This window comes from Mytilus galloprovincialis, chromosome 3 (assembly GCF_965363235.1).
Source record: "Mytilus galloprovincialis chromosome 3, xbMytGall1.hap1.1, whole genome shotgun sequence".
In the NCBI taxonomy this organism is placed as follows: domain Eukaryota; kingdom Metazoa; phylum Mollusca; class Bivalvia; order Mytilida; family Mytilidae; genus Mytilus; species Mytilus galloprovincialis.
The window spans coordinates 82,013,046-82,036,095 of NC_134840.1; the positions used below are offsets into that span (position 1 = coordinate 82,013,046).

At 32.9% G+C, this 23,050-nt stretch overlaps 1 long non-coding RNA gene across 4 annotated transcripts; it reads left to right on the forward strand.

Moving 5' to 3' along the window:
• The first annotated feature begins 679 nt into the window (after nt 1–679).
• Nucleotides 680–22,628, forward strand: LOC143069124 (uncharacterized). Of its 4 annotated transcripts, none has more exons than XR_012976327.1 (3): nt 680–699; nt 19,796–19,928; nt 22,107–22,628. It is a non-coding gene; the product is annotated as an uncharacterized LOC143069124 (long non-coding RNA). The 4 variants fall into 4 exon arrangements; XR_012976326.1 differs by lacking the exon at nt 680–699 and adding an exon at nt 1,243–1,765; XR_012976324.1 differs by lacking the exon at nt 680–699 and adding an exon at nt 1,247–1,671.
• The last annotated feature ends 422 nt before the right edge of the window (nt 22,629–23,050 follow it).

The window sequence follows — 23,050 nt, forward strand, 5'->3', positions numbered from 1 at the left end:
GTTATTTTCGATTTGAGAGATTTACGCTGTAGAAGCCCTTGTAGATTTCGAAAAAGAGCAGGCTAATGCCGCTATACAAGACAGCACTCGCATCCGCAAAGTGGAAAGGGATTAATATAAGTTTCAATAACTTGTTTCCCAATCCACTATAAATAATGAAATTGAAAATGGAAATGGGGAATGTGTCAAAGAGACAACAACCCGACCATAAAACAGACAACAGCAGAAGGTCATCAATAGGTCTTCAATGCAGCAAGAAATTCCTGCACCCGGAGGCGTCCTTCAGCTGGCCCCTAAATAAATATATATACTAGTTCAGTGATAATGAACGCCATACTAAACTCTAAATTATACAATTGTCATGTTATATAAATATATTTAAAACTAGAAGATGGTTCATTCCGCCTTAACCAGTCAATAGTTTAATAATTTTAGGTATTCCAAAGCAAGTAATTTTCGAACTTTATTTTTCTCCCGAGAATTTCAAAAGGATGTTCCATGCAACCTGTTTGTTTACTATAGCCGATGCTGTATCTTCTTTTCTACGTCTGCTGTTGAAATCGTGTTAATTTTGAATTTTTTGACGTTTCCTTGCATTTAATTGTTTCTTCACATTACTAAATGTACGATAAAATATCCGTTTACACGTAGTTTTCCTTAGCGATGCCAAAGGAATTATGAATTGATGGTGTATGGAAGGTAGGCGAGCCTTGATTTTTTTCTTATCTAGTAAACAAATATTCTTTAGCAATACGTTAGTAATCTACACAAGAAAAAATACAGGTAAAAGTCATTACAAAATATATCTTCGATGTTGATAATTGGATATTTTTATTTTAATTACACCTTATGTAAGAATCCGGGGTTTTGATTGGTTAATAGCCAGTGTATTTTTCACCAATTTACTGTTTTCAAATGAATATCGTTCATTTTTAACGCCGCCGGGATATTTGCTAAAAGGATATGCCTTTTTTACCCTCTCTGCCGTGGTATTTGCCAAAAAATACTCTATCCGACTGGACGCTTGTAACGTCACGATCATCAATGCGTTTTAGTACATTAACATTCGGTGTAATTAAACAGATATATCATGTTATTGAGGGGTATTTGCGAAAAATACCAGTCTTGAGAATGAATTTCCCTCGCCTTACGGCTCGTGAAATTTAACATTCTCTCGACTGGTATTTTTCGCAAATACCCCTCCTTAACATGATATATCTGTTCAATACCAGTACGATTATGAAGTATGCAACTAAAATAATTACGTGATAATTGACACTGTTAATTAATGTTGTTATAGATTTCTATTCGACCATATGATCAGAAAAGCAGGTAAAACATAGACTACAATGCTTCTCGATCAATAAATGAACAGATGTCGAAAAATGTTATTATTATACCGAGCCATAATTCATTCAGTATTTCTGCTTTCTTTACAAAATATATATAGTACACGTGGAGTATTACAATTATGTTTGTTTGTGTATGATTTTTTACAGTAACAGTATAGAATGTGAATAATGTGATATTATTGATACATACAACAAAATGCAGCATCTTCTTATGTGATGTATAATTCTGGATGTGTATAGCTAGTTGGGAGTATCATATTTCAGTGTTAAAATTGTTGATTTTTGGTTCGATAGAAAAATGCTTAATGTTGTTTAAAAGGTGAGTGCTTTTGAATGGTAAAATCGATAATCATTTTTGCTATAACAAATTACAATTGTAGCCGTAACTGGATTTAATACAGAAACAAATATAGGTGAGCTGATTAGTCACTTTTCATATTTATTTATGCTTAATTTTGTTTACTTATTCTTAGAAATGACTATGCTTTTCATAACTATTTGAACTGAGCAACGAACTTATTTTTAATGACTATTCAAACAACGCGAAACGCTTGATTTAGAATTGCTGTTGAACTCGTGTTACATTATGACTTTTGACATTTTGTTTTCTACTTTTCTCACTGAATCGTCAAAAATTTGAACAAACAATGTTACAAATCGCAATATCAACTTTGTTACGTAACTGTTTTATCTACCTACATTTATTTGCTAACGGCCTTATGACAAATCTTTGTTGACAAATTGTTTTACCTAGCTTGCGACCACGTGCTTTGTCTTATGAGCAACTACAATATACTGTACGATTATTTTATGTATTACCTTACACTGGACTAGACGTAATTTACATCACAAACACTAACATGTATATGATCTTATAGGTTGGTCTCCTCTGTAAAACATTCAGTATGCCTTCGGAATATACAGGTATTGTCAAGAATTTCAATAACGGCCGGGAAACAGACTAATATTTAGATGGAGAGTTGTCTCATTGGCACTAACACCACATCTTCCTATATCTAATAATCTCACAACTAACACTCCTACGGGGCCTCGGTGGCCGAGTGGTCTAAGTAGTTATTACTGTGATCACTAGCCAGTTAACACTGAGGTTACGAGTTCGAACCCCGCTCGTGCGGGTGCACTTGACTCCAATCTTAATTGACTAGGTTATCAGTTTTCCTATCGAAGGTCGGTGGTTTTCTCGGGGACTCCGGCTTGTACACCAGCTTCCCCCGCCAATAAAAAGTGGCCACCACAGAATAGCTCAAAAGCGGTGCTTACAAGTGGCATTAAAACACCAAAAATCAAATCAAATCACCTAACACTCTCTAATCACTATGACCATGGAAGTAATATTTTATGACTAACAGTCAACCCATTCCATTTCCTTACGCCTAACTTCAAATTCATCGAGTACGTAAATATTATATAACATTCAAATATAAATACTTTCACATATTTGTCTTACCATTGAATCTACTACATGTAGTAATTCATTAGTGTTCAATCTAAAATTTAAATTTATTAGTTGTCATGAATTACCTTGTGGGTTTGGGTTCGACTGTACTCTTTTCTTATTATAAAATTGTTGAACAAAATATTAATTTGTACTAGAAGTCATCTGAAAAAAATAGGTTCAATCCATTGGAAATGAGGGAAAACAGTAAATACAACACGGACTTTTGTACCTTTAAAGTATTGATTTTTTCACGACAGTTGCTTGGCCTCATGACCAACCACATCACTTACAATTTGTATAAAATTAAGATGGAATACATAACCTGTTGACCAATCACAGTCGCGCCTTACTACTTACCACATTACGAACTTAACAACGAAAACGAAAGCAAAATAACCTTTCGACCAACCACATTACGTACCCTACGTCAAAAAATGTAATGTTATGACCAATCATAATTTATTATTAACTTAACGACGGAATGAATTAACCAATTAAAAAATAACGACAAATTGACAAATCATAAAACCTACTGGCCGTATGACGAAATGCATGAATTTACGACTCATCGTATCACTTATATCTTATGACGAAATACGTACCTTTTCTGGGAGCGGCATAAAATCGTCCCTATATATACAGTCTTCCAAAAGTTAAGCACCACCTATTTTTATTGCATCGGAATTTTTTTCCAATTTAAAAAATCAATTATTCCTCGAAAAAAAGAAAACGTTCATGTAGCAATTTTGCTAACAAATGCCATAAACAAACCACAAATATAATTTTGGTCACTTATGAAGGTTCTATGCATTTAGGTTTTACGTTCATAGAAATAGTGTAAATTACACAAATCAGAAACGGAATTTAAGTTTCACTGTGAATTTATTTTTTTTACAACAATTAATCACCCAATATCATTAAAATTTTCTAGAAATAATCTTCGGTGTGTTCGCCAAATTTAATGTCAATATTTGAGTCAATAGCAAGTGTAACAATCTCTCTTCCGGTACAGTTCCGTAACACGACGTCTGAGACTCGTTACAAGCATTCAAAACTTAAGTTGAGGAAATATAAACCATTCATTAACAATTACCACTTTTAAATCAACAAAATTTTGTGAGGGTTGGTCTCTGCGATTGAGATTTCTGCCAATGACATCCCAGACATGTTCTACAGGGTTTATGTATGGAAACATGGAACGCGAAAAGATAGTGTTAATAGCTTTTTGCTCTTTGGACTCGGTTCCAATCTTTGTCTTGTGTGGTCTAGCGTTGTCGTCCATGTACAAAGGTTGTGACCGTGTTGACGCAACTGGGGAATTATCAAAATAAAGGACTACAATGTTTTTAGACACTAAATCTCTGCATGTCTGTCCGTTTATGTGACCCTGCAGGATATGCATACCTGGCTTACAACCCCGTAATGTAAAACCACCAGGACCGAATGAAATCATTGGGCAAATGTTGTTTTGGTCAAAGGCCGTATTATTTCCCCGCGAAATTCGTATTATAGCGTCTACTGGTCAAAACTTAAACCGACTCTCATCTGACCAATGAGTGTTTTGTCAGCTTCTCATGTTCGAGCATAGATAGTCATTCTCCTATTGAAACCTGCCTGTACAGTGCCTGCCTGTTAGGGCATGTCTTTTGACAATACGCATTGCTCTTCGGTTGCCTCTATGAAGTCGACGGACCAATGTTCGCACACTAACACGACCATCTGGAGAAACAGTGTATGTGTAAACGCACAGATGCCCTTTAATGAAAAGATGCTTGACTGCTTTATCGAAGTTCAATCTTCTTTGTCGTAATGATTTTTTTAGTGTATGTTAAAGACAATTCATAATACCAAACATAAATAATTTTTTTCGCAATAGTTAAAAAAAATATTGCCAGTTACTTTTGGCGGACTGTATATTTGTTTGGATGCGCTTTGATTCGCAGTTTTACATGGTACACATTCAGTTTTTTAGCACCCCTTTTTTTAAGTTACTTGGCGCGTCCTTCGTTGCTAGGTTTCAACAACAAATTTCCACGGCATTAACCACATTGCTTTACTACGAACTGTTTTAATATACACTTAGCTACCAATTAATTTTATTAAAAATACATCTATACTATTTATATATACATCACGTCTACCTTGCAACCACCTTAAAAAAATAATGAATAACGATAAAATTCAGGTAACTACAATGATACCTGAATTTTATCGTTATTCGTTATTTTTTTTATATCAAAAGAGATAGCAATCTAAATATGATCTTGGAGATAGTCGTTACAACATATGGAGATAAAAAAAGATTTAACAGACATAAAAAAAAAAAAAAAAAAAATATGTCACTTGATGTGGCTTGCTTTTTTTCTGTAAATATTTTTAACAATTTTTTTTACCGTCATCAAGTTATGATTTAACATACATATACATCATCAAAATGGCGACTGAAGTCGGTTAGTCAGTTATAATTTAAATGGAATCAGTGGTTCCCCATTAATAACTAGCCATTCTGCTAACGTTTGTACATTTGTAAAAAGTTAAAAAGAAACAAATCTTAACACCTATCTGTGATTGAATTTGTTGACTCAATGCACGATTTTCAAATAATTATCTCTCATCAATGAACGTATGAGCTTATATCGTATATTTTGTGCGATTCCAACTACTAGTATATATCAATTCGTTTCTTTGAAGCACCAGCCCTAATTGGTAAATATAATGATAAGGTATTTTTATTATCAAACAAAAGTATGGCAAATGGAATCATATAATTAGAAATATGATTGATACAAAATGTCTCCGTGTCAGAACTTTCCGATTTGATTCTATTTGCATGATATTGTGTCAAATAATTTATTTAAAAGCTTTCTGGGATTAAATTTTAAGAAAACCAAGAATGTGTCCATAGTACACGGATGCCTCACTCGCACTAACATTTTCCATTGTTGTAATTGGGGTATAAACTCTAATTTGACATTAAAATTAGAAAGATACTATAGAGAATATATATGTGTACTAAGTTTCAAGTTGATTGAACTTAAACTTCATCAAAAACTACCTTGACCAAAAACTTTAATCTGAAGCGGGACAGACGGTCCGGACAAACGAATGGACGGACGGACCGACCAGAAAACATAATGCCCCTCTACTATCGTAGGTTGGGCATAAAAAATGTTTTGTAACTGAGAAATTTCCGATATGATTTGAGTATATGGAACTCTCGGTCAAATGATGCTTATACACATCCTTGAGTGAGAAGTAATGAGAAAGTTTTCTGTTGTAATTGATCATTTTTCGGATTTGATTTTAAATAAATGGGGATTGTGTCAAAGAGACAACAACCCGATCAAAGGGCAGCAAACAGACGAAGGCCACCAATGGGACTTTGACATTGCGAGAAAATCCCGCACCTAGAAGCGAGCTTCAGTTGGCCCCTAACCAAAATGTGTACTTATTCGGTGAAAATGAATGTCACACTAAAGTCCAAAACATTTAACAAAATTTAAAAAAAAAAAACACACAAGCAAACATAACCATGATAACGCTTTAGGCTCCGTGTTGAAGACCGTACTTTGACCTATAATGGTTTACTTTTAGAAATTGTGAATTGGATGGAGAGTTGTCTCATTTTTACTCCTACCACATACTCTTATATCTAAGACTAACAAAGGCCAGAAAATGCCAGATTCTCTCTTTTGAATGATATATGCATTCTAACGTTTTTATTTTGCCAACGTCTTCAAGTGTGTAACGTTAGGTGACACCACTATCGTGCGACGTTTCAAACACTCTCTTGGGTGAGAGGTAAAGAAACAATTCTACTGTAACTTATCTGTTTTTCGATTGCATTCTTATGCATGTTCTTCTCTGTTAAATGATTTCTGTAAGCACTTTCTGGAGATATAGGTTGAAAACTTATTATATTTCCGAATTGCTTTTTAATTCATGATTGTCTCTGTCAATTGAGTTATGTGAACACGTTGTTGAGTGAGAAGTAGAGAAAACCATTTCTGGGAGAGAACTTAAGAAACTTCTGGATTGAGAGGTAAACAAAAAACACTCTCTGAAATCTGAAATGGTAGGTAAAGTCAACTCTCCTGGATTGAGAGGTAAACAAAAAACCACCTTCTGAATTCTGAAATATTAAGTAAAGTGAACTTTTCTGGATTGAGAGGTAAACAAAAAGCCACCCTCTGAATTCAGAAATGGGAGGTAAAGTAAACTCTTCTGGATTGAGAGGTAAAGACAACACTTTCTGGAGTGATAGGTAGAATAAACACTTTCAGCATTGTGATAATATTTTTTTAACATTTTCTTTAGTACTAGTGAAAGTAAAGTAAATGTATTCTGGAGTGGAAGTTTAAGATAAAGTGAACACGTCTGGGGGAGACGTAAGCTTCTAGATTGGGAGGTCAAGTGAATACTTATGGATTAAGAAGTAAAGTGAACACTTCTTGAGTGAGAGGTAAAAATAAACACTTTCTGAAGTGCGAGATAAAAACACTTTCTGGAGTGCGAGGTAAAAACACTTTCTGGAGTGCGAGGTAAAATCACTTTCTGGAGTGCGAGGTAAAACACTTTCTGGAGTGAGGGGTTAAAACACTTTCTGGAGTGAGGGGTAAAGACAACACTTTCTGAAGTGGGAGATTAAGTGAATACTTTTGAAAAGAGGTAAATGAAAAAATAAATCTGGTTTGAGATTTAAGTAAATACTCCTGAAGTAAGAGGTAAGCAAACTTTTCCTCGAGTGAGAGTTATAGAAAACCCATTCTTTGAGTGAGAGTAAAGCAACAAATTTATTGTTATCGATCATTCTTTACAATGCACTTAATTTCTTCTAATCAACAGTTGTTTTGAGATCTTTTTGGAATTCTGATACGACAGGCTGCTTCAACGTTCAGATAAAAAAGGGGTATACGGGGACTAAAATTTTTTAGGGTGTTGGAGTGTTTTAAAAAGTTTTGTCTGATATTTCAAAGTTGTTTGAAAATTGACTTTGTTTACAGTAAACAAGTGAAATAGAACACGTTTTGAATGTTACTATTATACTGATATTTTACTTTCAAGACTTTTGTATGTAAATGTGTCCACTGATTTATAACATTTTTATTGATTTCATATTGCGTGAACTGTGTATAGATCGATCCTTTTGTGCTTTTGTTTGTGTGCATTTTTAAAGGCAACGACCGTCAACAAGCAAAATTAAAATGACGCCAGCGTGCACGTGGTCTTGCACACGGACCTGATATCACTGCACTCGTTTGGAAATTTAAATATATAGGCAGTTCATGTATATACATAGTTTTGAGAACAGAAATGGGGAATACGTTACAACCTGCAATGGGTCTTCAACATTGCGAGAAAATCTCGCACCCGAAGGTGACAGTGTCAGAATGTGACTTTCAAAGGAATTCATGACGATATAAAAATTAGCAATATACGTAAACCGTGCAACAATTAATTTAAATTAGATTCATTCAGTCCAAATGATTGATTGGTGTTTGTTGAACGTCCAGTGACAAGTAGACGAGTTTTCGTGCATTTCAAACCAAACCAAGTTGATTTAAAACTTAAGAATTAAACTACTTCTAACCTCTCATTAGAACTGTCAGAATAATCTGTCATAGAACTGTTCTGAACTGTCCTAGAACCGTTCTACATAGAGCAGTTCTACCTAGAACAGTTCTACTCTAGGACTAAATCAGTTCTAACCGTAGAATTGTCAGCAGGGCGATCTAAAACTGTTTAAGCCGTAGAACTGACCAAACTGTCAGGATTGTAGAACAGTAACTGTTCTAAATGACGGTTATGGAAATTTTCCGTAACCTGAAATGTTAAAAAAAAAGTTCTAACTTTTTAATATATATATTATATTCTTCTCATTTTTTTTTTTATATTTAAGACAAATAGTTCTTAAAATTGTTCTAAGGATAGAACTGACTAAATCAATTCTAGCTGTAGAACTGACCAAATCAGTTCTAATCGTAGAACTGTTCTAGTCGTATAACTGTCTAAAACTGAGTTAGTATGTGCCTGTCCCAAGTCAGGAGCCTGTAATTCAGTGGTTGTCGTTTGTTTATGTGTTACATATTTGTTTTTCGTTCATTTTTTTTACATAAATAAGGCCGTTAGTTTTCTCGTTTGAATTGTTTTACATTGTCTTATCGGGGCCTTTTGTAGCTGACTATGCGGTATGGGCTTTGCTCATTGTTGAAGGCCGTACGGTGACCTATAGTTGTTAATGTCTGTGTCAGTTTGGTCTTTTGTGGATAGTTGTCTCATTGGCAATCACACCACATCTTCTTTTTTATATTAGGGTAGAACTGTCAGGATCAGTTCTAGGCAGAACTGTCTAAATAAATAGGTTAGAACTGTTTTAGCTAGATTCTAACAGATTTGATGAGAGGTTAGAAGTGATCTCCACTGTATATGTTGAACTAGATCTAAGGCAGAACGAACGCTATTCACTTACAAATTTCGAAGGTGAGGATAATTAACGCCCTCCCTTCCCCTCTCTCTCCCCCTCCCCCCATTTTCCTTTCCTAAATGCCCATCAAATTTACCGAACTCTTTTGGATTTATCAGGTCTTCACCTTTCGATAGGGAGTTTGGCCTCGAGTATGAGGAGACATTTATATAGTTATTGTCGAAAACTAATTTGGTGTAGTGGTACTGTTAATGTTATTAGTATGTTTATAGAGATCAGCATGAGGAATTCTGTTATAATTTACAGTAAGCGCAATGGTCCAAAGATAATGTATTTCTATTAAACTAAAATGGCAGATAACACGTTAGAATCGAATCACTTTGTGTTAAAAACTTACGAATAAAATCCAAAATTTCGAAAATAAATGACAACTTCGAACTATGCACATGTTTCAAAATATACTTAAAGGACAATTCGATAACTAAGGCTTGGTAACTTTTCTGTTTAAAACTTACGATTAAAACCCAAAATTACAGTAACAATGTATTCATAAAAAGAATGACTTCCGCAAATTACGTCTATGTTTTAAAATATTCGCATAAAAAATCGCAAACTCTAAAACATGTTAAGAAATCAGTATTTTTTCTACATTCACGAATTTATATTTTAAATCACTGCGAATTAGTGTGTAGGAGTTTAGCTTTCGCTTTTAATCAGTCAGTATAATATTTGCTGCTGATAACGTTAAACCAAATGTGTTGTTGTTTTGTTTTAGATGCATTGCTCTTCTTGGCATCTTTCTTTAACAAATAAACTATCTTATATAAACAATAGCTCATACTTTCTATTAATCACTGGATTCTAAAGTCAATATAATTTAATTATTTATCTTATTCGACAGCTGCTCTTTGCTGATACTTAATTTTTCTGCTTTAGCTCTGACCATTAACCTTTATCTTGATAATCAGACATATATACACAGATAGAGTACCACAACAAGAATGGCCTTGCTGATAATATCATCCCATATCAACTATAACACCCACTAGATGATTAAATACATACTAGTGTGTCTTTCTCTATTGTGATGTTACACTATTGTTTCAGATAAGGGTGAAGGTTGGTACATATTAAAACGTTTAAACGCGAGGTATTTGTTTGCACCTGTCCTAAGTCAGGAATCTGATGTTCCTTAGTTGTCGTTGTTGATGTGGTTCATAAGTGTTTCTCGTTTCTCTTTATTAATATAGAGTAGACCGTTGGTTTTCCCGTTTGATTGGTTTTACAGTAGTCATTTTTTGGCCCTTTAATTTATAGTATCCTGTTCATTGTGAGCCATGGATCCCTGTAAAAGACCGGACTTTGGCCTATAATGGTTTACTTTTACAAATTTTTACTTGGATGGAGTGATGTCTTATTAGCACTCATACTACATCTTCTTATATCTATAAAGTTGAATTTCTCTACATCACGAATTTAAGGTTGTGATCAAGAACATTTTTTTTTTCTTCAGAAAATACAGTAAACAGAACTTTGATTATTGTTCTACTGTATACATGCTCTTTTTTTAGGTTGGGAATCATGCAAAAAAAAAAAAAAAAAAGAGTCTTAAACGCTGTGGATATTTTTTTTTTCATAACAATTTACAAACTTCGTTTACAAAATAAATCCGTCTCTCTCTCTCTTGTACTTTGGAATATTCTATTTCAATTCTTTCTCTCGATATGAAGTATTTGATGCTTTAATAGTGATTACTGATGTTTGTACGGGACTTTCCACTCGTTTTCATGCTGGTGCTACAATTTGTTGGAGTTTCCAAATCTTTGTTTTAGTTCTATTCTTTTTTTTTTCATTTTTTCTTCTGAACGTTTGAAGTTTATTCAGTCCAACAGGTAGGGGGTATTAGAATATTTGCCAAAATTTTCATTTCCAGATCATGCTGCAAATGTTTTTTTAACTATATAATCAACACACTCTTTACAATGAAAATTATCTCAAGTATTTCACTGCAATCTTCAATCGACTTTTTTAAAATTCAATTAATCTACTTCGTTGCATTAAACAGACCTACATGAGCAAGCATGTTTTGAATTACTCTACATTTAACATAGATATTGTTCTTAGGTCTTTTAAAACCTTAATTCGTGTCACAATTATATTCGGTTGGGTAGATATTTAGTTACGTTTGAATTCTATTCGGAACACAAAGAAGGTAAAGATCAATATGCATGTTTATCTGTATTTAAATGTACATTTTCTTTGCATGTTTATTTTTTATGACAATTTTTAAATTTGAAAGGATATTTTTATAATATTGCTTCTGCTTGTTGCATCGTGGTAATCAAGATAATAGATTCCCAAAATATTTACACCCGTACAAGGGGACATAATTTCGCAAGTTTATATTTACACAATAACAAGGCAAGTGCCAGTAACATGTCTTGACTAGGACTATCTATCACCAATTTTCTGTTGACGATATTTTTTTCGCGACTATTTTGAGACTAGCAAATTGTAGGTATTCAAAATTTCGTTTTGAAACTAGCTAGTTTTGAGTCATTCAAGAATCCATGTTGAGACTAGCTTGCTTGTTTGTAGACATTTAAAAAATTCATTTTGAGACTAGCTAGTTTGGAGGCATTCGAGAATTTGTTTGGCGACCAGCTAGTTTAAAGGCATTTAAGAATCCATTTTGAGACAAGCTAGTTGAACGATAATATAAAAAAATCATTTGAGGCTAGCCTACCTAGATTTGCGATATTCTAGGGTCTATGTCGAAACAAACTAAATTCACGAAATTATTATTGACTAGATATCATAAAAATAGTCTTGTCATAACAAAACATTTATTTTAAAACACATATAAAACACTCGTTTATTGATGACCTTTAAATGACCAAGACTCCGTGTTGAAGGCTGTACATTGACCTATAATGGTTTACTTTTTTTTAAATTGTTAGTTGGATGGAGAGTTGTCTCAATGGCACTCACACTACATCTTTCTATATCTATTTAACTTTATTTGTATTGTTGGATTGCTGTCGCATTGACGTATTCAATACATCAGATTATATGCATACAGAATATTACACTTTTAATTTTTATAGTTATGGTGAGAATAGACGTTCTTTCCTAAAAAAAAATATTTATCTGAGGTAATGAATGGATTCAATTAGTTGTTAGTGGGTTTGAAAAAGCTGTCAGCAACTGCGAGTACTCTCAAATCAGTACTTAATGTCTTTTTGGTTTCAGGATATACAAGTACCTGGCCACATCCACTCTGTGTTTTTGTTAGATGTGTTTCTATTTGTCCATCTGATGAGTTAAGCCTTTTTCAACTGATTTTTATAGTTCGTTCTTATGTGGTACTGTTACACCACTGATCCAGGTATGGGGAGGGTTGGGATCCCTCTAACATTTTTAACCCAGCCACATTCTGTTTAAATGTGCCTGTCCCAAGTCAGGACCTGTATTTCAGTGGTTGTCGTTTGTTGATGTGTAGCATATTTGTTTTTCGTTCATTTTTTGTACATAAATTAGGCCGTTAGTTTTCTCGCTTGAATTGTTTTACATTTGTCATTCAAGGGCCTTTCATAGCTGACTATGTGGTATGGGCTTTGCTCATTGTTGAAGACCGTACGGTGACCTTAGTCCTATAGTTTTTAATTTCTGTGTCATTTGGTCTTTTGTGGAGGGTTGTCTCATTGGCAATCATAACACATCTTATTTTTATATCAATTGTTGTGGATATTGCGATATGATTCTTCTTATAGGTTTGGTACTCTCCTTACTTCTTGTTCTCATCAAGTACATTCACACTGAATCCTTTTTCTCCCTAAAATCTTTGTTAATAATTAGTTATTTGAAATAAAAACTCAAACAAAACAATCATTCATGATATAGAAAAGAAATAACAATTCTAAAAGAAATTAACACATTTAATTATCGGTTAGTTTCCTGATTACAACGACGGACGTTATATAACGTGTTTACAATGATTTAGAGCTAAAAAGTAATTTACAGTTTATTAACAACTGTTAGAATAGATTTTCTTTAAAAGAGATAAAGTTATCTCTAATATTGTCTTATTTCGCAATTTAACCATGATCAAAAGATTTTCAATCAATAGAATTAACTTATTTCAATGATCTTTGACTGTATCTTTTCAATTATATAAATTTGATATACAAAAAAATCTAACGTCGCATTTCAGACTATAAATAGGTTGTGTATGTATATTATCAAAAATAGTCTGACTTTACGAACAATAACGTTTATTTACTTAATTGTATCATATATAATGGTATCAATTTCATTTTGATATCATTTATTTTACATACATTTAAAACACATTATACGTACTCCGGGGAGGGAAGTAACATTTTACACACAATTCCGTTGTACTAACTTGAATACGTATAATGCATCGTTTCAACGCTAACAAATTTTTACAATGTGGATTGATTTTCGGGATACCCTGTTCTGGTTATACTTTCCGCAACTTACCAAACTATATGAAAGTCCCTTTGAGATACGGGGTTTACATGTGAGAGATTCTCTGGAAACTTAATCCTTTGCAAACATTCAAAAACCCCATTGATTTTTCATCGTTATAAATGAAAAGGATATCTGCGTTCCTCATTTCGAGGGTTTTTAGGGATATTGATCCAGTTATTTAAATCTTTAATCAAATATTAAAATTCGAAAAGTACTTTTTCAACACTGTGCTTGTAAGGGCAAGTAAAATAAGAAAAATATATAGAACTCCAAGGAAAATTCAAAACGGAAAGTCCCTAATCAAATAGCAAAATAAAAAGCTCAGACACTATAAATAAATGGATAACAACTGTCATATTTCTGGTATAAGCATTTTCTAATGTAGAAAATGGTGGATTGAACTTGGTTTTATAGCTAGCTAAACCTCTTACTTTTATGACAGTGGCATAAAATTCCATTATTTTGACCACGATGTGTAAACAAAACAAGCAAACATAACAGGACATGCAAGAACAAATGAAAATTGATCAAAGATAAAAATTCAAAATTTGGATGGAATTATTTCCCCCGAAAACTTCAGTTAAATACCCTTTAAAAAATACTGCACTTACTTCATTACTGCTTCCGTAAAACCTCTACAATAAAGTAATGCTAAAGTTAGTTTGCTATATGGACTGGACATTAGAATTTTTGGCGGTCTGAATTTAAGTCGTATGTTTATTCAAAATTTTGTTTGAACAATTTGTAGGCCAAACCTTTTGATGAACAGTCAATATCAGCTCTCCATTTATGGAGGTCGCACGCTGACCTATAGCTTACGTTTACATCAATCAGAGTTGTCTCATTGGCAACCATACCACATCTTGTAACATTTCAAAAAAAAAATTATGTAGTTATAACAGGTTAAAATTAAACGGATGTGCAGCTTGCAAGATAGTTTTTGAGCAAAAAAATGTGGAGGTTAAAAATTGGCGTCCAACTGTTTGCATGTTTAGTTTATTTTGGATTTGTGTCTGTCTGGCTGGCTGGTTGAAAATTCGATTTGAAACAAAAAACAAATTAAAAAACTGTTAAAATAGATGAGGGTCAGGCCGGTGAGCATAGAATATAAGTAGGTAAACAAAGTAAAGAATAGATAAACATATGCATTTTTTTTTAAAGAATAGAGAATAAAGGGATGCTGAAATATGAAGAACAGAGTACTATGATGGGGAAAATAGATTTTGAAAAAGAAGAAAAAAACCGGTTTAGAAAATAAAGAATAAATAATTGAAAGGACCCCATCCGTTCCCTCAAAGACTAACCGATTTACGAGTTATCAGTTTGAAAATGCCTGTACCAAGTCAGGAATATGACAGTTCTTGTCCATTCGTTTTTGATGCGTTTTGTTATTTGATTTTGCCATGTGATTATGGACTTTCCGAATTGATTTTCCTCTGAGTTCAGTATTTTTGTGATTTTACTTTTATATAACATTAATTGTCATGCCATCACAACTATTAGTATTGATAAAATTACAGTTTGTAGCTTTCTCTTCTGTGATGTTTTATTACAAAGCTATAGGTATAAAAATCTGATCACAACACCGTAAAATACAAACAAATTAATGTATTTAATATTGTTTTGTTTTTTGATTGAATTCCGTTTGGATCCGTTTTCTTGGAATTGCGATGTATAAGATAACAAAATGTGGAAAAAATACGAAAACAATTTCTTAACACACGACATTGTCATTGGTTTCCTTTTTTGTCTTGTCTATGTCGTAGATCGACCAATCAAAATTCAAAGGGGATCGTAATGACATTCGTCATTTTCTTCTGATTTTTAACACAATTCAACATGGACGCCAGTTGGTTTTTTGTCGAGCCTGCGACTTTTGTCGCAGAAAGTTCGACATAGGGATAGTGATCCGGCGGCGGCGGCGGCGTTAGCTAACTTCTTAAAAGCTTTATATTTTAGAAGGTGGAAGACCTGGATGCTTCCTGCTTTGTATATAGATGCCTCATGTTACGAAGTTTCCGTCAGTCACATGTCCAATGTCCTTGACCTCATTTTCATGGTTCAGTGACTACTAGAAAAAATAAAGATTTTTTGTAATGTTTAATTCTCTCTTAGTATAAGTAATAGGATAACTATATTTGGTATGTGCATACCTTGCAAGGTCCTCATGCCCGTCAGACAGTTTTCACTTGACCTCGACCTCATTTCATGGAACAGTGAACAAGGTTAAGTTTTGGTGATCAAGTCCATATCTTGGATACTATAAGCAATAGCTCGAGTATATTCGGTGTATGGAAGGACTGTAAGGTGTACATGTCCAACTGGTAGGTGTCATCTGACCTTGACCCCATTTTCATGGTTCAGTGGTTATAGTTTAGTTTTTGAGTTTTGGTCTTTTTTTCTAATACTATATGCAATAGGTCAACTATATTTAGTGTATGGAAATATTTTATGATCTATATATCAGTCGCACAGGTTTTATTTTACCTTGACCTCATTTTCACGGTTCATTGATCAGTGTTAAGTTTTTGCGTTTTGGTCTGTTTTTCTTATCCTGTATTCAATACATCTACTATATTTGGTATATGGAATGATTTTAAGGTGTACATATCTAGTTGGCAGGTGTCATCTGACCTTAACTTCATTTTCATGGTTAAGTGGTCAAAGTTAAGTTTTTGAGTTTTGGTCTTTTTTCTAATACTATATGCCATAGGTCAACCATATTTGGTGTATGGAAATATTTTATGATCTTTATGTCAGTCGTGCAGGTTTTATTTCACCTTGACCTCATTTTCACGGTTCATTGAACAGTGTTAAGTTTTTGCGTTTTGGTCTGTTTTTCTTATCCTGTATTCAATACATCTACTATATTTGGTATATGGAATGATTTTAAGGTGTACATATCTAGTTGGCAGGTGTCATCTGACCTTAACCTCATTTTCATGGTTAAGTGGTCAAAGTTAAGTTTTTGAGTTTTTGTCTTTTTTCTAATACTATATGCCATAGGTCAACCATATTTGGTGTATGGAAATATTTTATGATCTTTATGTCAGTCGTGCAGGTTTTATTTCACCTTGACCTCATTTTCATGGTTCATTGAACAGTGTTAATTTTTTTGTGTTTTTGTCTGTTTTTCTTAAACTATAAGCAACAGGTCAACTATATTTGTTGTATGGAAGAATTGTTAGCTGTACATGTCTGCCTGTCATGGTTCATCTGCCCTTACCTCATTTTTATGGTTCATTGGTTAATGTTTAGTTTTTCTTGATTAATGTTAAGTTTACGTGACAGTGTAATAAAGCTTTACATTTAGGACTATCAACATAATATCAATGATTAGTAAAGAAGGCGAGACATTTCAGCGTGTGCACTCTTGTTTCTTCTTCGATTGCATGTATTGTGGATCTGCAGTATAATTCTCATTTTTGAAATTCATGTTGAATAATATATAACTACAAGTAGCCCTAGTTGTCCGAATGTAGTCCTAAGACCCCTCCTTAATATGGACAGTGTGCTACTTGCCATTTTTTTTTTACCCATTCCAAATTTTTTTCTCCATGTGTTATGCCTGAAATAGCAAGTAGGGGGTTGTAATGACACTAAAAATATTTTGGTCATGAATTTTTAAGTTAAGTAGTGATTCGGTCCAGCTGAAAAAGGTTAACAAAGTAGCACTTCGGAAGCTGTCAATAGATTTCAAGTCCCCTTTACATAAAATTGTTCATATTTTGAGTTAAAGCCGATGAAGTTTCCTATAAGTTTGATAGAATATGTCTCAAATGTAGTACAACACTAAAACATTATTGAGAAAGCGAAGGTGGGATTGTTTTATTTTTCTTTCTTAATGTCTAAAAGAAATGCACTACAAAATAACTATGTACTCGGACCAGTAGATTGTCATATTGCACGAGCTTGCAGGTTTGGTTTATATTCTAAGAGGGATAGTATAATATTTGCCAATATTCATGCAATAACTTTCATTTTTTGTAATAGAAAGGTTTAAAAAAACTTATGACTGATGACGTGACTTATTTGAAGCTTTATTCTTACGAGAACAATTTTATATACTTGCTATAGTTGAATGCAACAGCAAATACGAGTCAAAAGGCTTTACCATGGTTTCGTAACTTTTGGCTGTTGTCTACGCTATGGTCGGATTATTGTCTCTTTGACACATTCTGCATTTCAATTCTAAATTTTTAATTATACACGAACTGTTCAACTTTTGCACACTGTGAAAATTGTTCAAAACCAGCATTGCCTCGCCTCGCGGCTGAAATACTGTTCGTTCTGGTGACGACAATTGTTAAACTTCAGCTTGCATTCGTCACAACTCGGCCTATTCCGTTTCCTCATCTAAGACGGAGAGAAGCGGATTCTACCGAGGTTTGCCGAATGCTTCAGCTTGCTCATCGGAGTCCGAGAACAAAGACTTGGTGTAATGTAAACCTTGCTATATTCTACCTCACAAAATAAGTAGTTTTAAATTACTTCTTGAAATATCTTACCCTTGCAGTGGGATAAAACATTAAAAATTTAGAGGTCTGATCGGTTTATTCCTTGAATGCCAACATCCTTTGATCTACCGACAATTTACCTGTAATATTATGTTTGCGTTCGAGGAATAGGTGCAAGTAGTTATCACAACAAAAGTGCATGCTTATCAAAACAATCATACTAATTAAACAGGTAGCTAAATCTAGTTCATGTTTGTTAATTTGTTAAAAATCATGTGTTGCTGCTCCTGCTTGAACAAACATGGATTCTCTTTTAAAAAATGAAACTTTCAAAAGGGTTGCATCACAGAGTCAATATGTGCATATTGTCAGGACAGGAATTCCAGTTTGCACAAATTCTACAATAGACTCTTTGGGCTCTGAAGTTTTTTTCTCAATATTTCTATAGTTGTGTGTGCTGTAATATCCTACCATATTACTGATTAAATTTCTTGAAACTTTGTATCTCGTGTTAGATTACTATTTTGTTTATTTCAGTTTGTTCAGGATATTTTTCTTGGTTATACAATTACACCCGTCTTTTTTTTTTTTATTGTAAGTGACTCGTAAAATTAAAATTGTACAACTGAAATCTTCATATACGTTATATTAACTAATAAAATATTTAAATTGATATGGAACTAAACAAATCTCGCACATTATTTATTTTGTTTAAAATTTCATTAAAATTTTTAATAATTCTTATGTTATTAACATATTCATTCCAAACATATTTTTTTGATAAAAAGTAATATTTAACGTTTAAATTTTCACTATTTCTTTAAAATTCATAATTATTTTACCCAAAAAATCTACTATTTTTCCTTATGAGAAAGTGATAAAATGTTGCATTTCTATAAAGTTGATTAATTATTTTTAACAGTTAAATACTTATAAAAACACCTATTGTCATTATATAAACATCTATTGAAATATTTTTGTTGGCATTCGAGGAATAGGTAACATCTAAAATGTTGGCATTCGAGGAAGACACCGTCACATCAAATGCTGTATGTTTATTTAGCAGGAAAATAAAAACAAACTAAATAGAACATGTATTTACCACTTTAAAATGTTTGAAAATCGGCATCAACAGGGAGAAAAAGAAAAACACCTGTTTTCTTAACTAGAAAACAAGAAATTTAACATTTTATTAAAATTATTTTGTATAATTCTTTTTTCCACAAATAACATTTATGTTGCCATTTTAGTAAAAGTGCAAAATATCGAGTCGAAAGTTCATGCTTATTTATCAGATTTTCGTGAGGTAATTCACTTAAACCGCATGGAAGTCACATTTTAAACATAACATGGCCATCCATTTGGAATTAAAGTACTATATACTCAAATACAAGACAATTAATGCATCATACAGCACATTATTCTTAATTTCGATGATAAAGGATGAATGGTTTTATTCTGATCTAATTCACGTGATAGTATTGTTCATTTCAGAAATTAATTAATTAGAGCAGAATATGTGAAATTGAACATGTCGGAGAGTGACTTTCATTTGCCCTAAGTTTAATTACATATCAGAAAGTCGTTTTCGTTTCTGTGCTTTCAGATGTTGAAATAAAGCGGCAGGGAATTGCAACAGACATGGCTAGCGATGTGAACGTAACAGGAATCGTATTTGGTGCCATTTTTGGAGCGCTTTTTGTTTTTACATGTATTATATCGGCCATTAAAGCCGTCAGGTAAGTGTGTTTTTTTTTTTTTTTTTTTTTTTTTTGTTTTTATCATTTTTAGTATTAAAAAATCATGATGTGCTATAGATACATTTGTACAACAAAAAAAAAATATGCAAATATTTGAGCAAAATAGGGTAAATATTTACGTGTTAAATCAGGATTTGATATTTCTAAATCAATGTACGTACGGTTTATTTTTACGAAAGTAGGCCAGTATTATTGGTGTTAATTATACCAAATTCTTAAGGGATCATAATACTCCCACGCAAAACAGTACATATTGAACTACGATGTTTAATAAATAATGAAACGAACTAAGTAGTATAAGATTTTTTTCCCCGTAACACATCGGAGACCAACTATTATAAACAATTGTTATATACACTCGAATATGCACGAATTACATCATTTCCCTTGCTTTCAAAATTAAACAATTTTTGGGAAATTAAAAAAGGTAGGAAAATAAAATAACGCAGTAATAAAGCAGGTACCTGATCATCATTTTGTTTTTCCTATTTGATTTTTTTCTTTCTAATTCATTTATGCAACACCATATTCGATTGAGAACGTACATGCTGCTTCTTTTGGTTGTATTTCATGAACGCATGATATATTTGCAACTGGACGTTGAACCTGAACAGCACTTATTTTCTGGACAAAAAAACTGCCCTTAATGGTTCAGTTAAATCTAGAAGTTACTGTTGTCGCTTAAATTGTTATGACTTCTGACAGAATTGCCCCGACACAAATGTCATGGTGTTCACTATTTTCAAGTAGTAAATGTGTTTAGACAACATTATAAGTGTGTTAAACACACATAATCATTTTTCTGTAAATGATGCATGTGGTTCTGAATATTTCTGTTTTAGTAATACTCGGTGAAGATTACATGTATTTATTTTTAGAATCTTTAATATTCTGAACTTAATTTCACTTTTTGATCTCCTTAAGGTCAGATTTACATCAAAATGAGTACAAATCAATAAATAGATCTTCTCTTAATACATATACATATTTAACCATATCAGCTTCTTAACGATGAACAACATGATGTTTGTCATACGGGTTTATTCAAGAGGCCCTGGATGATGGGTCCTTCATTTCTGTATTCTTAAATTTCTTTTGGCATTAATCTATATATTTTTTAAAATACCGCTCTTTCTGTAAAATTATCATGAAAATCTGTTTTCTTTTATATTTATTTATATTGCCATGATTTTGTTTTATTCTGTATATGGTTCATTTCTGAACAGTATTTTATTACCTAATATATATATATATATTTCATAGCTATTTTACATACTTTTTGTGCACCCCTTCATTCTCTTCTCTAGTTCACTCTTATTGTTGCGGTCTTAATATGACTGATCATAACGAAATTACACAAACAATATAAATGTGTATGCATTCAGTTGACGGGGAAACAAGCCAATGATTAATTGATTGGTGTTTAGCACCACTTTCAACACTATTCTGCTTTTTTTGCGGCTTTCTCAACCATAAATAAACTGACAGCCATGACCAGTCACTGTGAGAGCCACCAAAATTTTGCAGGAAAAGTTGTCGATTAAGATAGGAATACCACGTGCGGGATTCGGTGACACAATACATGTAGTTAGACTACTTAGACAACTAGGTAGGCCACCGAGGCCGTCGCCAAGGAATTTAGAACACTGTTACTCTATGTGCAGTAACACGCAAACGGTTCTTTTCTAAATGTTCTAATAAACATTTCATAAAACTCTTTATAAAGTGAAAAAAATGAATGTAATTGCAAAAATGGATCATTCGTTTCCGTAAACATGCAAAAAATTGTTACACACACAAGATACACGATACTTCAAATACATAGAATTTAGTAGTATCTTTTTTAATTCTGTTATATGTTACGTTCTGGTAAAGATGAACTTCATGCAAAATGTTGTACGGTCAAAGATTTTACAAGTTGTGAAATTAAATGAGATGCATTCAATTCGTTCTAGTTAAAAGTTACATGATAACTGATGATCTTTTGTTCAAGGATAATGAATAATTTAACGCTCGTTATATAAATTACCCGGAATGCAACCCTAAAAAAACTCGGATATCAAAAAGGGAACAAATAAAATAAAAAAAAGTGTTAGCATACTATTACAGCGTATCAATTGAATTTCAGATTTAAGAAAATATTTTTTTACTTTTCAGGGATAGAAAACTTATTAAAGAAAGGATTGCCGAGAAAAGACGGACAAAATTAGAAGAAAGTGCATATGACAATTATACTGAGCTAGAGACTCGTGACATTGACCATCCAGTGTCATTGCCAAATATATCCATTGAAGTTCCATTAAGCCAAAGTCCTTCATATAGCAAATCAAAACGAATGGACAAATCATGCACAAAACGTTCAGAAAAGACACAAAAATCTCCCGTTAGATTAAACGTTCCAACGGGTGATACTCGTGAGCCTGTACCTCCATGGAACTATATTCCTTCTCGGAAGGCCACGAAAAACATTATTAGGAGAAATTCGTACGACATGGCCATAGGGCGATATACAGTATTATGCAGTAAATATGGCGGAACGCCTGTAGCCAATGGAACACACACAAACTGTAGTACGATAGCTTACGAAAATAGTGCATATTGTGAAAATTCATCAGATATTATTTTATAACTTAGAAATCATTGTATTATCTTCACAACCATAAAAATATTTAAAATTTACTTCAATATCGAATTTTATATTATAGAATATTATTTTGCAATCAGGAACGTAACCAGGTCCACCAAATTATAACATTGTAACTTCATTTTATTCACTAGAAACCGCCAAATTGATTGTTCTGATGAACTCTTATACAACCCTTATATTCAGTTAAGGCAACGTGGATAGTGTCATGTGACCAGTCGATTCCGTTGACTCATGTAAACTTACTTACCAATATATATTCACGAAACCTCTAATCAGTATACTGAAACGGTTGCTATTTAAAAAAATAGCTTTGAAATTTTAAAATATTTTTATATAATCATATTTTTCTTTAAAAAAAAAAAACAACTTTAATTATGGTTTAAAAAGTCTTAGCCCCTAGGATAATTATGGTAACGATAGCCTGGTATCCTGGCTCACTGCTCGACAGAGAAGG